Here is a 19,135-nt window from a genome sequence, read left to right as displayed (position 1 = left end):
TTCTTTCAAAGCTGCAGTAAACATTTTTATTCATGTCTCCAGAGGAATTGCTGGATTCTAGGGTATGTGCATTTTTACTAGATAGTCCCAAAATTATCCAACTGTTGGAATTTCTCCCCGCCACAGCCTTAATGTCAAAGAATCATAGTATTCTGTCCACGTTGAAGCAAATGGTGGGTATTTGTCATTTCTAATGGAGGGTGTTATGCTGAGTGAGTAAGTCAATTGGAGAAGGACAAACATTATTATATGGTCTCATTCATTTGGGGAATATAAAAAATAGTGAAAGGGAATAAAGGGAAAAGGAGATAAAATTAGTGGGAAATATCAGCGAGAGTGAGAGAACGTGAGAGACTCCTAACTCTGGGAAACGAACAAAGAATAGTGGAAGGGGAGGTGGGCGGGGGGTTGGAGTGACTGGGTGACAGGCACTGAGGGGGGCACTTGACAGGATGAGCACTGGGTGCTATGCTACATGTTGGCAAATCGAACTCCAATAAAAAAAATATACAAAAAAAGAATCATACTATTCTGGAACATTAATCAAAAGAGGTCTAGCTTTTGCCTACCTAGTCCAATGCAGCCCTCTAATTTGTAAGTTCATATGGCCATGTTTTTTGTAAATTTTGCAAACATAAGGCATTTTACCTATATTGGATCAAAACCATTATCCAATTCAACCATTACCCAATCCAATCCAAAGGTTTGGGGGGAGTCAAAAGTTTTGTCCATGGTACCAGAGCTAATTGATGAGAGAATCAAAATGGGGCCCCAGGCCTAAGATTCCTCATGTTCCTTTTTTCACTCATTCTTTCTTATATATAAATCCATCTTGCTATAATTTTGGTTACATATTCCTCATATTTTAAATCTGAGAAGACTCAAATCATTAGAACAATATCTTCCTTATAACAACTCAATCATTCCTTACCTTGCTCTTTTGAAATTATGAAAGATTTTGAAAGATTTCACAAATACAAAGTCTAGAAAATAATATAATGAATACTCATATACTCATGAGCTAGCCTAATTAAAACATGGCAAATAAAATTTATACCCTATATGTCACCTTTCCTTATTCAGTTTCCTTCTCTCTGCCACCTCCACCAGAGGAACCACTCTCCAGAGTTTGATGAGCATTCTCATGAGACGTTCATGCTGTTGCTACAAGTGTTGGTATCCCTACACAATATATACCATTGATTTTTCTAAAACTCCATATAAACGGTATCACCCTGCATCTATGTTTCTGAAATTTGCTTTTTTTCCTTAAACGTATTTAAATGACTCATCCAGGTTGATGTAGATACCACTAACTCATTGATTTCAACTGTTGTAGAGTATTACATTGCATGAATATACAACAAATTATTCATCCTCTTGCTAATGACCCAAAGCTGCAATGTATATGTCTCCAGGAGAATTTCTGGACTCTAAGTATATGCACTTTCAGGTTTACTAGACAGTGCCAATTTTCTCTGCAAAATGGTTATACCAATTTATACTACCAAGTGTTGGCATCTCAGCCTTTTCAACTTTTACAAGCCCAGTATTTATAAAATGGTATCTCATTCCTCCTTAGAATTTCATTTCTCAAATTGATAGTGAATCGGAGAATATTTTCATAGGTTTATTGGCCATTTGGGTTTTCTCCTCTGAACTGCCTGTTCATACCTTTGCCCATTTTTAAATTTTTAAAAATTTTCTTTTGTTTTGTTTCCATTTTGTTTTTTTACATATTATCAGTCAGGTGCATTAAAAATATATTCTCCTAATGTGACTTGTGTTTTTATTATTTATGGCAGCTTTGATATATAGGAATTTTAAATTTCGATGTAATAGAATTTACCAATTTTTTCCCATTATGCCTGTGTTTTGGGGACCTTTTTTGAAAATTCATTTTCTACATGGATCATAAGAAAATTCTACATATTTTCTTCCCAATTTAAAATTCACCTTTTCACATTTGGGTGTTTTAGCCACATAGAGGTTTGGTTTGGATATGGTGTGATTTAGGAATACAGGTTTTCTTCTACATGAACACCAATTACCTTAGCAATATTTATTGAACTGTCTCTCCTTTACCCCTTGTAGTGGGTTAAACTGTGCCCCCTCCCAAAATATGTCCAAGCCCCAACCTCTAGTACCTGAAAATGTGACCTTATTTTGCAAAAGGGTCCTTGCAGATGTTATTAAGTGCAGGATCTGGAGATGAGATCATTCTAGATTAGCTGGTGGACCCTAAATTCAATGACAGGTCTTCTTACAAGAAGAGAAGATACAGACACGCCAGAGGAAAGCCATGTGAAGATGAAAGCAAAGACTGACGTTATGCTACCACAAGCCAGACCTGGAGCCACCAGAAGCTGGAAGAAGCAAGGAAAGCCTCTCAGAGTCTTCAGAGGGAGCAAAGCCCTGCCAAACACCTTGATTTCAAACTGCTGATCTCCAGAACTGTGAGATTAATCTTCTGTTTTTTTTCTTTTTTTAAAAAAGATGTATTTATTTATTCATGAGAGGCACAGAGAGAGAGGCAGAGACATAGGCAGAACCCTGGGATCATGCCCAGAGCTGAATGCAGACACTCAACTACTGAGCCACCCAGACATCCCAGTCTTCTGTTGTTTTAAGCCATCAAGTTTGTGGTAATATTTTACAAGAGCCCTAGGAAATTAGTACAGTGCCACTGACCTGTGCTGCCACTTCCATCATGTATCTAGTCCCTGTATACAAGGAAGCTATTTCTGCACTTGTCAGTTTGTTTCACTGGTCTATGTGTATATTTCCAAAACAATACCATGTTATCTTAATTACTTTCACTTTTAATAAATCATGTTATCTGATACAGCAAGTCCTCCAATTATTTCTTCCTAACACTGTTTTGACTCTTCTTGGCCTCTTTTTAAAAAATTCTATATAAATTTGACAACTAAGTTGTAAATTTCCATGAAAATTCTCCATTCTATTTGGGGCTCATGGATAGCTCAGTGGGTTAAGCATCCAACTCTTGATTTTGGCTCAGGTCATGATCTCAGCGTCCTGGGATGGATGGGGTGGGGCTCTGTGATCAGTGGCGAGTCTGCTTGAGATTCTCTTTCCCTCTTACTCTGCCCCACCCCCTGCTTGCTCACTCACTTTCTTCTTCTAAAATAACTAACTAAAAATCTTCTTAGAAACCTCTCTATTCTCTTTGAATGGCATTGAATCTGGGGTCCTTGGCTTGGCTTGCTCAGTAGGTAGAGCGTCTGATTCTTGATCTCAGAGTTGTAAGTTTGAGCCCCACGATGGGTGTAGAGATTACTTAAAAAAAATGAATGGCATTGAATATATCAATTATCTTGGACATAATAAATATCTTTAAAATGCCAAGTGGTATTATCTATAGCTTTCCATTTGTTTTGGTCATCTCAAGCAATTAAGATGACCTACATTAAAGAGTTTGTCATTTTCTCAAAAAAAATTATGTATTTTTGTTAGTTTTTTTTTCCTCCTAGATCTTTTATGTTTGTCATCCTTTTTTTGTAGGTCATTTATTTTTGGTTTGTAAAAACTCAGTTTTTGCCTGATGATCTCATTTTAAGGCACATGGTTGAATTAATCTTTGCATAATTTGTGGATTCTCTTGGGTTATTTACATAGAAAAATATACATTGTGCAATGTGTGTCTTTTATTTATACTTCCAATCCATTTATATTGATACAATGCCCAATAGAAGTAATGATGGCTGTTTGTCTCCTTGATTTCAGAGAAAATGCTTATGATGCTTCACCACTAAGTTTAATGTTTAACCGAAGCTTTATTTCTTAATCTGCTAAGATTATCAAGTTGTCTTTCTTCTTTAGTCCACTAGCATGGGGAATTATTAGATTGAGTCATATGAAATTGCCAAAATATGACTGTTTTGTGATGATGAAAAGGGCAATTTATACGGCTCAACCTAATACATTAATAGAGCTGCTAATGTTAAGCTCTCTTTTCATTCCCTCATTTCATGAGGCTAATTTGGCAAGTTGGGTTTGTTTAGTTTGATTAAGCTAATGAAAAAAATTATGGAGTATGTACCTTGTTTTTCTATATCCTAGATCCATTTGTATCAGATAAGGTCTTTGAGTATTTTGTCTGTAAAATAATTTTGGTCAAATATCTTTGTGCACGGAGTAAAGGTAGATTTTTACTTACTGATTCAGTTCCTTTAATTTTATCATCTCAGTCAGGTTTTTAAATTTTGTATTGAATTAGTCTTGGTAAGATAGATTCTTAGAAATTTCTCATGTCTAAGTTTTCAAAATCATTGGCATAAAGTTTTTCATAATGTTCTTTTATATTTCAGTCTCTGCATTATTGATGTGTTTTCCCCTTTTTTCATTCTTACAGATTCTTCCTTGTGGCTTCTTTTCTCTTGACCAGTATTGCCAGAGACTTCTCTATTATACCAGTCTTCTCAAAGAACCAGCTACTGGTTGATAATGTTTACTCTTGTGTCTTTGATTCCTATTTTTAAAAGTTTTATTTTTGTCCTTTTTCTTCCCTTACTTGTATTTCCTCTGGGCTTATACCTCTATTCTTATTAAAAACTTCTTGGGTTGGATATATGATTTATTAATCCTCAATCTTGCATTTCTAGCTTGAGCATTTTTTTCTAATTTCTAATTTTATTTCAATTTAATATTTTAATTTTTAATTAAATTTTTATTTTTTCTTTGACTCATTATTTAGGAAGGAGTTTTCTAATTTCCAATTATTTGATTTTTTATTAATTGTTTCATTCTATCTAATATATTGTACCTTAATTGTATAGTAGACCTCCTAGTCTGAAGCCCTACAATAAGTACATTACCTCTTTGATAGCATTTATCATGTTTTATTACCACTGTACAGGTATCTACATGTCTCTTAAGTAGACAGTAAGTTCCTGTGTCTTCTATGTCTCTGATCCCAGGCCTATCACAATGCCAGTGCAAATAGTAGGTGCTTAATACATTCATGTTGACTGATAAAGTAGTAAGTGGTGGCATGAATTGTTCTGTTCCCTAAAAAATTTTGGGTTTTCCAGCTTCTATTTTCTACCAAAAAGAAAAAATATACATCCCATTAATTTGCTTTATAGTAACCTAAAATAAATGTCTATCTTTAAAAATAGACAAATCTAGCATATTAAATTAATTAAGCTACAGTTAGTAAACAAGAATTCAATACCTGAGGGAGAGGTCATAGTGTTTCTTACAGATGCCCCATTTAAATTTTTGTAAAGTATTACCTGTATGGACAAACAAAATATAGTTTGAGGTATCATATACGTCTGAAAATGATGAAGGTGCTTGTGTAAGAAGTCTCAGATTATTAGATACCACCATTGAGAGGAATGATCCGGTAGTGTTGAAACACAAAAAAAGAAGCTACTACATCCTTAGGACATTAAAAACAACTTTTTTCAATTAGTAGGTTGTTTTTCTACTCATTCATATTAATTAATTAGTATATTCAAACATATTATATAATAATTTTTGCATATTATATAAATACTTTGTCATATTATGTGACAATCTCTGTCACAAATACTCAACTCTGCCCTTATCACTTGAAAGCTGTCATAGATGATATTAAACAAATGGACATGACCATGTTCCAATAAAACTTTATTTACATAAACATACAGTAAATCATAAGTGGCCTGAGAATCATGATTTACTGACTTGTGGCTTAAAACTCTTTGTATATATGCAGAAGCAAGAGAATTTAATGGCTAAAATATAGACTCTGGAGTCAGATTGCCTGGTTTCTAATTCTGGCTCTGTCATATTATATAAACAAGATATTCTATTCTCTAAATTAGAGTGTCCTAAATAGATAATAATTAAAGAACTGTGGGCTTATCTATTTGAATTTTATTACCCTAAGATTTTATGTAATGAATCATTTATCTCAGGTATTCAGTAGAAATAGGTACAAAGGGAAGCACTATTTTATTCATCAGATAAAGAAAAAAGCATAATCTGTAAAGCAGAGACATCAAACACTTTTCTACCTATAAACTTCAATCTAAAATATACATGAAATTTTAAAAAATTTTATTACATGCAATCATTTCCTTCTGTATTAAAAAATTCTTTCAGGCAACAGTTTCCCCTTTTACTAAGTGTCAAAGCCTTATGAAGTTATTATGACACAAAACTATTCCTTTCTACTGCTGCAAACAATAAACAACTGTGAGAACTGAATAAGCAATGTGAGTCCCTCTAATGATCTGCCTCAGTTCTAAGGCAAGAAAGACATTATGGTAGAGCCATTTGATCTTATTTCTATTTTAAGTTATTTTTAGTAAAGTGTTCATTTTTGGAAAAGGCTTAAATAAAACACTAATTATTAAAATGTGTTTGTGGGTGTGCTGTTGGGAAGGGTGAGGTTTCATGAGTGTGTGTGTGCATGTTTGTGCACAGTTGTGCACATGTGTACATGTTCAAACTCCCTTACCACTACCAGCAGAAATTCACAGGCAAATATTTTATTTTGGTATTTCATCAGATTCATTAGCATTATTTTCTATTACAATCCACATTTGAGAACAAATTATACAACTTATCAACAAATACTTTGATGAATAAATGTAATTTAAATTACTGTAATGTGAATTCATAATATACTCAGTTCACTGGACTACTCATTACCTTCTCATGTTCCTGCCCCATAGGGGCATACCAATAATGTCAGGAAACATAAAAAATAAGTACAGCAGTCATTAATACATTTATGAGTGTTGTAACAATGTGAGTAAACTGGATAAATATTTTCAATAAGAATTTATTGAGCACTTGTGGTATTCTCACCATGATGAGAAGCTAGTCTCTTCTCTTAAAAAATTTATGGAGCAGGTGAAGAAAAACTCTACAATTGATACCTCATGCTTTCCTGCATGTCATTCCCTTTGCCAGGAACACTTCATGTGGAACATCCCTCTTCGTTCTCTAAAACAGAGATCAGATACTAAATATTTCAGGCGTTGGGGGATAAGCAATCTCTGTCACAAATACTTAACACAAATGGACATGACTGTGTTCCAATAAAACTTTATTTACATAAACATGCAGTAAATCATAAATGGCCTGAGAATCATGATTTACTGACTTGTGACTTAAAACAATTTTTGTGTATATGCAGAAGCAAGAGAATTTAATGGCTAAAACATAGACTCTGGAGTCAGATTGACTGATTTCTAATTCTGGCTCTGTCATTTATTAGCTGTGTGACTTGAGCAAGTCATATAACCCTCCGTGCCTGTTACTTCATCTGTAAAATAGAGATTATAATACCCATGTATATATATGGAGCTTTCACAAGCTGTGAATGAGTTAATAGATCCTAATGAGGTAAAAAGTACATACATGATAAGTGATACATAAGTGCTATATAAGAGTTATCTGTTATGACCATGTAGCATACTTTCTGTATATATGTTTCTGTTCCAGGTGATTTAATATATTGCTTCTTTAGGCTGGGATGCAAGAATTAGGCAAGGGCCATGGGCCACAGAATCAACTTTAATAAAACTGTTAACAGGTCCTGAAGTGATAACAGCAAGACTAATCTAAATAAGGAATATAACAATAAGTAACCAGATGTCTTCATGTGAGAAATTGTAAAAGGGAGATAAGAAAATTGTAATAAAAAAGAATATAAAAAGATAGCTAAAGTAAAGGAAGGGAAAGGAAGTAAACAACTTCAGTGTAGAATGGAAGAGAGAGGGGAGTATAAATTATAGCCCATCTCTTGAATTCCAGATTTCAATGGTAGGCTGTAACTTGCTCTAGTTGCATGAAGACCCACTTTTTCTCATGGAATGAAAGTTGGGTATAAACCTCAAGACTGGCAGTCAGTTTCTGGAAACTAAGATTTAAACTCCAGCAAGACAGAGACAGCTTAGGGTTCTAAGAGGAATGCCTGGATTGACAAAGAACTTACAGTTAACTAGGACCAATTCAAGATGACAAGTCTCTGCCCTGAGACTCTTACCTGAAGTGAGTAAGAAAGAATGCTTTTTAGTATGATGTTCGGTAGTCCCTCTCACACAGTTTCTGTATCAGTTAGGCGAGGCTAGGTAATGGTTCATTAACAAATAACACCCAAATCTCAGTGGCTTAAAAATAACAAAAGTCTATTCCTCACTCATGCTCACTCATACTACATGGCTATTGTAGGTGTTCAGGTGGCTCGTCCCATGTGGCTCTTACTCTGAGACCCAGACTGATGGAGGAGATACAACTTAGACCATGATCAATCAATCACTTTGATGAGGAAAACAGAACTCTAGGAGGTCACACATCGGCAGTTCAATGTTCCAGCCTGGAAGTGATAAGTATCACTCAGTTTTTAAGAAAATCAATCATGTGACCTGACCCAACTACAAGAGAGCCAAGAAAACAACCCTACTAAGTGCTAAGAAATTGAAGAGCCAGGAATAATTTGATGAGCAGAAGCTAATGACTCCAAGTTTCCAACCTAATATGTAGAGAAAAGAAGAGAAAAGGCTTTGAAATATTGAAAGAGTCAGTTTTGAGAGTCTACAGAAAAAATTGTAAACACTACCAGGGAGAGAAGACTTCTTCTACCCAAGCAACTATGGCCGGTTGAGCAAGCACTGAGTGTGGTAACTGCTATGGACTACAAGGGGGACAAGGAAACGGCACTGGTGGCAGACCTAGAATGAGCTAACTTGCAATAAGCAAACACCCCAGCCACCCAGAACCCACAAGGAAAAAGTAAGAATGGAGTAGAGGGCAGAAGGGGAGCTTGAGGCCCCAGTGTTTCTCTTTGTGGAAATTTAAAGCTACAGGCAGCCAAGAGTACACCCCTGTTCTTGAGGCTGCAGAGGCCCCGCAAGCAGGGCTTGGTAGTGCTGCCTCCTAGTGGACACAGGACTATCATCACTTGTTTTAAGGGCTTGTATTTGGTCTAGAATCTGGCAAGAGATTCTATCTATAGCAAATAGGAAGCCTCCATTTCTTCTTAAAAGTGAAGTGGGAGAGACTTCCAGTCCTAGTCAAGATGGAATAAGCCTATTGATGGTAACTGTAACTAAAAACCCTAACTGTAAGACAAAAAGCAACTATCTAAGGATTCTGAAAAGTAAACTAAAGCAGGCCGATTGGGGAGAGGAATCTAAGAAGTGACCCATAGAGGGGGTGAGTTTCCCAAGGTTGTCTTTCCCTATTTTCTCTCTTGGTTTTGAACCAAATATGGGCACCCATTAAGAGTGATAGCAATGGTTGTGCAGGCAATAAACCCTCCAAGAAAAACACCATCTTTCTAGCTGTAAGATCAAGAAAAGCAATCTCTGCAAGATGATGGAGGGAGTGGTATGAGATAGAAGAATCCCAGAGAAAAGGGAGCTGGAGAAGAGGATTTCTTAACTCTCTCTATTAACTCACACAAAATACACACACACACACACACACACACACACACACACAGAGAGAGAGAGAGAGAGAGAGAGAGAGATGCATACATCAGCATTTTCTAGATGAGTCTAAGATTCAGTTTCACTACATAATATCAAAAAGTCCAGGATATTTCCCAAAATTACTCAATATATAAATAGGTAGGAAGAGGAATACCTGGGTGGTTCAGTGGTTGAGCATCTGCCTAGGGCACAGGTCGTGATCCTGGGGTCCTGGGTTTGAGTCCCTCCTTGGGCTCCCCACAGGGAGCCTGCTTCTCCCTCTGCCTATGTCTCTGCCTCTCTCTGCACATCTCACGAATAAATAAATAAATAATCTTTTAAAAAATAAGTAGGAAGATATGGCTCATTTCAAAGGAAAATGATAACCAATGAAAGTCCACCCCAAAATGATTCAGATGTTGAAATTATCAGAGACCTTAAGGGAGCTCTTTATAACTATACTTCCTGATGAAAAGATAAAACATATTTAATGTGAATGGAAAAATAGAAATTGACAACAGATATATGGAAACTTTAGAACAGAAAATACAATATCTTAAAAAATTCATCAATAGAGTGCAATAACAGGATAAAGACAAACGAAGAAGAGAACTTGAAGAGGAGTCAATAGAAATTATCCAATTTAAAAGACAGAAAGGAAAAGATTTTAAAGGGTGAGCAGAGACTCAGAAACATATGGGACAATATCAAAACATCTGTGTCAATGAGTTTCAAAAGATGGTAATAAAGAAATTGGTGCAGAAAAAATTTCCTAAAATGTTAAAAGTTAGATAAAATATATAAATTTACAGAATCAAGAAGTTCATCAGACCCTAAACAGGATTTTAAAAAATAAAAAGAAAATCACACTAGAGACATAATACCAAAACTTTTGAGAGCCAAAAACAAAGAAAAAGTCCTGAAAGCAGCCAGAAAAAAAAAAATGATGCAATGCATACAGGACAACAATTATTTGAATTACAACAGATTTCTCATCAGAAACACTAAGGCTCTAAGACAGTGGAACATTTTAAAGTACTGAAAGAAAAGGATGTCAATCCAGAATTCTATTCAAAACAAATATATCCTTCAAAATGAAGGCCAAATAAAAAGAGGCTCAGATGAAGAAAAACTAAGAGAATTCATTGTCAGCAGATCTGCTCTAAAAGAAATGTTAAAGGAAGTTTTTTAGAAGAGAAATGATACATGGGTAAAACTTAGAACTTCAGAAATTAGAAAGAGCAACGACAATCATAAATATCAAGGTAATTATAAGATCTTATTTTTCTTATATTCTTTAAAGTGTATTTGACTGTAAAAGCAAAAACTACAACAAAGTCTGGTAGAGTTTTCAACACATGTAGACTTGATACATATGACAACTACAACATAAAAAGGAAAGCTAAGGAGACATATGTGGATATAAGACTTCTACGTTCTACTTAAAGTAGTGAGATATTAGCTCTAAGTTGAATGGTTCTATACCCCAGAACAATCATAAAAATTAATACAAACATATATAGCCATAAAACACATAAAATAGAATACTAAGGGAATTCAAATGATGACAAAGGAGACAGATAGGAAAGGGGAAACAGAGCAGCAAAAAACAAAACAAAACAAAACACAGAAGGAACAAAGTACCAGATATACTGTGTGAAGTAATCAAAAGAAAGTTGAAGTAATTACATTAATAAAAGAAAAAGACTTCAGAAAAAGGCTAAAGGGGGTGTTACCTTATTATAAGACAGTCAGTTCACCAACTGACAGTCCTAAAATGAATGGACTATTAAGACAGTTTCAAATACATGAAGCAAAAACATATCATAATGGGGAAATAAACAAATTCTCAGTTACAGTTAGAGGTTTCAACATTTCTCTCTTGGTAATGGATAGAATTAGCAAGGATGTTGCTAGGGACTGAATTCTATACCCCCAAAATCTATGTGTTGAAGCCCTAATTCCCAACGTGACTACTTCAGGAAGTAACTAAGGTTAAATGAGTTCATAAGGATGGAGTCCTAACACCATCAAAGGCCCTATAAAAAGGGAAAGAAAGAGAAAGCTCTCTCTCTCTGTCTCTCTCCAAATACACTAAGGAAAGGCCATATGAGCACACAATGAGAAAGGGGACACTTACAAGTCAGGAAGAGAGCCCTTCCTCACCAGGAACTAAATCAGGTGGCATCTTGATTTTGGACTTTATAGCCTCCAGAACTGTGAGAAATAAATTTCTGTTGTTTAAGCCACCTGATCCATGATATTTTGTTATAGCAGCCCAAGCTGGCTAATATAGATATAGAAGACCTGAACAGTACCATGATTCAACATAACCTAATTGACATTTATAGGACACTTCATCCAACAACAGTAAAATACACATTATTTTCAAGTGCACATGGAACATTCATCAACATAGGCCACATCTTGGATCAAAAAACAAAGCTTAACAAAATATAATCAAGTGAAATTGTACAAACTATGTTGCCTGACCAAAATGGAATTGAACTAGAAGTGAATAACCTCATAAATGATACACTTCAAAATAACTCATGGGTAGAAAATATTTTGAATTGAAAGAAAATAAAATATGACATATCAAAATGTGTGGCATGCAGTTCAAGCAGTGTTTACAAGGAAATTTACAACATTAAAATGTTTATAAGGAGATGGGTCTCAAATTAATGATCCAAGCTTCAAGCTTAAGAAACAAGAAAAAGAATTAAATCCAAAGCAACAGAAGGAAGGAAACAATACATGTAAGATCAGAAATTAGTGAAACGAAAAACAAAATAGAGAAAAATCAGTGAAACCCTTGCAAGAAATGTTAAGGAATTCTTTATAAAGAAGGAAAATTATATAGGTCAGAAACATTGCATAAAGAAAAGAAGAGCATTAGAAAAGGGATTAACGAAGATTAACATAAAGAGTAGTTGTCTGGGGGATCCCTGGGTGGCTCAGCGGTTTGGCGCCTGCCTTTGGCCCAGGGCGCGGTCCTGGAGTCCCGGCATCGAGTCCCGGCATCGAGTCCTGGCATCGAGTCCCGCATCGGGCTCCCGGCATGGAGCCTGCTTCTCCCTCCTTCTGTGTCTCTGCCTCTCTCTTTCTCTCTATCTATCATCATCTCTATCTATCTATCATGAATAAATAAATAAATAAATCTTTTTAAAAAAGAGTAGTTGTCTATAGATATCCTGGTTCATTTCCTGAATCACTATTCTGTTCTACTGATACATTTGTCTATCTTTATGTCAGTACCACATTGACTTGGTAATTGTCATCTTATGGTAAGTCTTTAAATTCAGTAGTGTTAGTACCCCAACTTAAATATTTTCCAAAGTTTTGGCTATTCTAGGACCTCTACATTTCTATTTGAATTTTAGAACCAGCTTATCAACAACTACAAAAATCCTACTAGGATTTTAATTTGGATCACACTGAAATCCACAAATAAATTTGGAAAGAATTGATATCTTACCAACATTTAGCCTTCCAACCAATGAACAGAGGATGCCTCTCCATCTATTTAGTTATTTCTAAATTTCTCACAGCAATGTTTTTGAAGTTTTCAGTATGCAGGTTGTGGTTGGCAGAGTTCTAAGATGGCCCCAAGATTAGCCCTATATAGCTCATCCACATGCCCTATATAGCTTCCTCCCCATGGGTGTAGGATTTCACTCCTGTAATTAAATCACTAATCAGTTGATTTTGCATTAGTAGAAAAGGAGATTATTTGGAGTGGGCCTGATATAATTAAGGGAGTTCATAGAAGAAGGAGGAAGAGGAGGAAGAGGAGTGGCACCACTACAGAGATAGTTTCTTACTGGACTCAAAGAAGATGGAAGCTTCTATGAACTCTACAGCTGCGAGGAACTGTCTGCAAGCTGAATGAGCTTGTAACAGATTACCAAGCATCAGATGAGGCCACAACTCTGTGCCTGAGCAGAGTAGTCAAATAAGCTGTATCCAAACTCCACAGGAACAGTGAGATAATAAATGGGTGTATTCCCAAACTAAAAAAAAAATAAAACCAATAACACCAAAAGCTGATTCTTTAAGAAGTAGAGATCAAGCCTACATATTGCTTTTCTTTGTGAGGGTTGAAGTGGGAAGGGAGATGTAGAAAGAGCATTCCTTGACTCTGGGCTGTTACTAGCTTTGTAAGTCTTCTGACATCTTTGGATCAAAATTTCTTAATTTCTCAAATATTCACTTTGCCCCCTTCTAAAATGAGATAACATCAATGTAGATGGTTTGAATATTGCAATGCTTTACAAATCCAAGGCATTATTAATGTCTATTATTACTGTGCTTTCACATAACAAAGAAGTCTGAAGAACAAGGTTATCAAAATTAATTCAATTAATCTCTGTTTGGAAGGCGGCATAGATTTATCTATTAGTTGCACAAATTATCAAATTGAATTAAAAACTATCTAACTCTCAAGTAAGCTCTGGTGATTTTTACTCATCTATTTAATAAAATTCTAAAAATAAGTCAGACACTACTTACCATAAATTATACTCGAATTGGACACTATTTAAATCAATTCAACAGCCACCCGGAAAGAAGAATGAAAAGTAGAAACCACTATGACAATGAAGGTAAAAGGTTTCAGTGAGGCTCACCTTTCCTGTCTTCCAGAGTTTAAAATATCTATATCTCCACAGAGTTCAAAGGAAAGAGAGTTTTAGTTTTCTTCCTTTTCAGTAGTGCCTGGTGATATCTGAAACTGTAAACAGTTCCCCCAGATGACCTGCAGTCATAGGCAAAGAAAGACAAACACAAAGAATATTTCCTGGGACTGAGGTCGTCAAGTGCTAGGCTTTGTCAAGAGAGAAGCACTTCAGAAGAAATAAGGGGATTGGTAGATTCTTTCTGAGATGACAGTAAGGCAGTCAAGGAAAAGATTGCTGATGGGGACAAAGGTCCCAGGAAGGTCAGGGATAAGAGTAGACTTTTGTGCTGTCTGTAAAGAAAAGTTTTGCTTAGTAAAAGATTACAAATGAGCAGTGTTTGTGCTAACACCCAGCAAGTCTTACCAAGAAATAAAGAACACAGTCCGCAGGAGATATACCTACCTAAAACCTAGACTACTGTCAACAGTGTACTCCAATATTAGAGGTGACTTATGCATAAATATTGCAATTAGAAATATCACCTTTACTAGCAAGTCCATATATTCAGGATTGTCTAATTCACCACTAAATACTGAGGTAAAATTCAAATATTTTATGGGAGTTCTCAGTTCTGGTTGATTATTCTAATAGAGCCAAAAAATGAAATAAACTGTATTTTTGATATCATAAGAGTCTTAGAATCCTTAAAGATTACTAGTGAACTTTGAAGCAGATTGGCAAACTCTGAAGAAATGCAGACAGTGCTTTTTGCCTCTGTGTCCTGTTTTTTTATATTTGCTTGAGATAATTAAACCTGCTTATTGCGATTCCATGATGCCTGTAGTCATCACATCACCAAACCTGAATTAATAAGTCATGGTCTACATCTATTTGCTGCCTACAAGAGACTCATTTTAGACATAAGGACACCTACAGCCTGAAAATAAAAGGTTGGAGAGCCATTTACCATTCAAATGGTCCTCAAAAGAAAGCAGGGGTAGCCATCCTCATATCAGATAAATTAAAGTTTATCCCAAAGTCTGTAGTAAGAGATGAAGAGGGACACTATATCATACTTAAAGGATCTATCCAACGAGAGGACCTAACAATCATGAATATTTATGCCCCTAATGTGGGAGCTGCCAAGTATATCAATCAATTAATAACCAACAGAACTTTATGATCAAACGCAACTGAATACACATTCTTCTCAAGTGCACATGGAACTTTCTCCAGAATAGACCACATACTGGGTCACAAATCAGGTCTCAACTGCTACCAAAAGATTGGGATCGTCCCTTACATATGTTCAGACCACAATGATTTGAAACTAGAACTAAATCACAAGAAGAAGTTTGGAAGGATTTCAAACACGTGGAGGTTAAGGACCATCCTGCTAAAAGATGAAAGGGTCAACCAGGAAATTAAGGAAGAATTAAAAAGATTCATGGGAACTAATGAAAATGAAGATACAACCGTTCAAAATCTTTGGGATACAGCAAAAGCAATCCTGAGGGGGAAATACATTGCAATACAAGCATCCATCCAAAAACTGGAAAGAACTCAAATACAAAAGCTAACCTTGCACCTAAAGGAGCTGGAGAAAAAACAGCAGATATATCCTACACCCAGCAGAAGAAGAGAGTTAATTAAGATTTGAGCAGAACTCAACGAAATCGAGACCAGAAGAACTGTGGAACAGATCAACAAAACCAGGAGTTGGTTCTTTGAAAGAATTAATAAGATAGATAAACCATTAGCCAGCCTTATTAAAAAGAAGAGAGAGAAGACTCAAATTAATAAAATCATGAATGAGGAAGGAGAGATCACTACCAACACCAAGGAAATACAAACGATTTTAAAAACGTATTATGAACAGCTATACGCCAATAAATTAGGCAATCTAGAAGAAATGGACGCATTTCTGGAAAACCACAAACTACCAAAAATGGAACAGGAAGAAATAGAAAAGCTGAACAGGCTGATAACCAGGGAGGAAATTGAAGCAGTCATCAAAAACCTCCCAAGACACAAAAGTCCAGGGCCAGATGACATCCCAGGAGAATTCGATCAAACGTTTAAAGAAGAAACCATACCTATTCTACTAAAGCTGTTTGGAAAGATAGAAAGAGATGGAGTATTTCCAAACTCGTTCTATGAGGCCCAGCATCTCCTTAATTCCAAAACGAGACAAAGACCCCACCAAAAAGGAGAATTATAGACCAATATCCCTGATGAACACAGATGCAAAAATTCTCAACAACATACTGGCCAATAGGATCAAACAATACATTAAGAAGATTATTCACCATGACCAAATGGGATTTATCCCCGGGATGCAAGGCTGGTTCAATACTTGTAAAGCAATCAAAGTGATTGATCATATCAGCAAGAGAAAAAACAAGAACCATATGATCCTCTCATTAGATGCAGAGAAAGCATTTGACAAAAGACAGCATCCATTCCTGATCAAAACTCTTCAGAGTGTAGGGATAGAGGGAACATTCCTCAACATCTTAAAAGCCATCTACGAAAAGCCCACAGCAAATATCATTCTCAATGGGGAAACACCGGGAGCCTTTCCCCTAAGATCAGGAACAAGACAGGGATGTCCACCCTCACCACCTCTATTCAACGTAGTACTAGAAGTCCTTGCCGGGATCCCTGGGTGGCGCAGCGGTTTGGCGCCTGCCTTTGGCCCAGGGCGCGATCCTGGAGACCCGGGATCGAATCCCACATCGGGCTCCCGGTGCATGGAGCCTGCTTCTCCCTCTGCCTGTGTCTCTGCCTTTCTCTTTCTCTCTCTCTGCGTGACTATCATAAATAAAGAAAAATTAAAAATATATATATATATATTAGAAGTCCTTGCCTCAGCAATCAGGCAACAAAAAGAAATATAAGGCATTCAAATTGGTAAAGAAGTCAAACTCTCCCTCTTCGCAGATGACATGATACTCAACATAGAAAACCCAAAGACTCCACCCCAAGATTGCTAGAACTCATACGGCAATTTGGCAGTGTGGCAGGATACAAAACCGATGTCCAGAAATCAGTGGCATTTCTATACACCAACAATGAGACTGAAGAAAGAGAAATTAAGGAGTAAATCCCATTTACAGTTGCACCCAAAAGCATAAGATACCTAGGAATAAACCTAACCAAAGAGGTAAAGGATCTATACCCTAAAAACTACAGAAGACTTCTGAGAGAAATTGAGGAAGACACAAAGAGATGGAAAAATATTCCATGCTCATGGATTGGAAGAATTAATAGTATGAAAATGTCAATGTTACCCAGGGCAATTTACACATTTAATGCAATCCCTATCAAAATACCATGGACTTTCTTTTTTTTTTTTAAGATTTATTTATTTATTTATTTATTTATTTATTTATTTATTTTTGATAGACAGAGAGAGAGAGAGAGAGAGAGAGAGAGAGAGGCAGAGACACAGGAAGAGGGAGAAGCAGGCTCCATGCCAGGAGCCCGACACTGACTCGATCCCAGGACTCCAGGATCACGCCCTGGGCCAAAGGCAGGCGCTAAACCGCTGAGCCACCCAGGGATCCCCTACCATGGACTTTCTTCAGAGAGTTGGAACAAATCATCTTAAGATTTGTGTGGAATCAGAAAAGACCCTGAATAGCCACAGGAATATTAAAAAAAGAAAACCAGATCCAGGGCCATCACAATGCCATATTTAAAGTTATACTACAAAGCTGTGATCATCAAGACAGTGTGGTACTGGCACAAAAACAGACACATAGATCAATGGAACAGAATAGAGAATCCAGAAGTGGACCCTCAACTTTATGGTCAACTAATATTCGATAAAGGAGGAAAGACTATCCATTGGAAGAAAGACAGTCTCTTCAATAAATGGTGCTGGGACAATTGGACATCCACATGCAGAAGAATGAAACTAGACCATTCTCTTACACCAGACACAAAAAAAAAACTCAAAATGGATGAAAGATCTAAATGTGAGACAAGATTCCATCAAAATCCTAGAGGAGAACATAGGCAACACCCTTTTTGAACTCGGCCACAGTAACTTCTTGCAAGATACATCCATGAAGGCAAAAGAAACAAAAGCAAAAGTGAACTATTGGGACTTCATCAAGATAATAAGCTTTTGCACAGCAAATGATACAGTCAACAAAACTAAAAGACAACCTACAGAATGGGAGAAGATATTTGCAAATGACGTATCAGATAAAGGGCTAGTTTCCAAGATCTATAAAGAACTTATTAAACTCAACACCAAAGAAACAAACAATCCAATCATGAAATGGGCAAAAGACATGAAGAGAAATCTCACAGAGGAAGACATACACATGGCCAACAAGCACAGGAGAAAATGTTCTGCATCACTGGCCACCAGGGCAATAGAAATCAAAACCACAATGAGATCCCACCTCACACCAGTGAGAATGGGGAAAATTAACAACACAGGAAACAACAAATGTTGGAGAGGATGTGGAGAAAGGGTAACCCTCTTGCACTGTTGGTGGGAATGTGAACTGTTATAGCCACTCTGGAAAATTGTGTGGAGGTTCCTCAGAGAGTTTAAAATAGACCTGCTCTACAACCCAGCAGTTGCATTGCTGGGGATTTACCCCAAAGATACAGATGCAGTGAAATGCTGAGACACCTGCACTCCGATGTTTCTAGCAGCAATGTCCACAATAGCCAAACTGTTGGAAGGAGCCTCGGTGTCCATCAATAGATGAATGGTTAAAGAAGATGTGGTCTACGTATACAATGGAATATTACTCAGCCATTAGAAACAACAAATATCCACCATTTGCTTCAATAAGGATGGACCTAGAGGGTATTATGCTGAGTGAATTAAGTCAACTGGAGAAGGACAAACATTATATGGTCTCACTCATTTGGGGAATATACAAATTAGTGAACGGGAATAAAGGGAAAGGAGAGAATATGAGTGAAAATATCATTGAGGGTGACAATGCATGAGAGACACTTAACTCTGGGAAATGAACAAGGGGTAGTGGAAGAGGAGGTGGGCAGGAGTTTGGGGTGACTGGGTGATGGGCACTAACGGGGGCACTTGTCAGG

The sequence above is a fragment of the Vulpes vulpes genome, chromosome X (genome assembly GCF_048418805.1).
Source record: "Vulpes vulpes isolate BD-2025 chromosome X, VulVul3, whole genome shotgun sequence".
Taxonomy (NCBI): Eukaryota; Metazoa; Chordata; class Mammalia; order Carnivora; family Canidae; genus Vulpes; species Vulpes vulpes.
Note: the sequence above shows the minus strand (reverse complement) of the source record.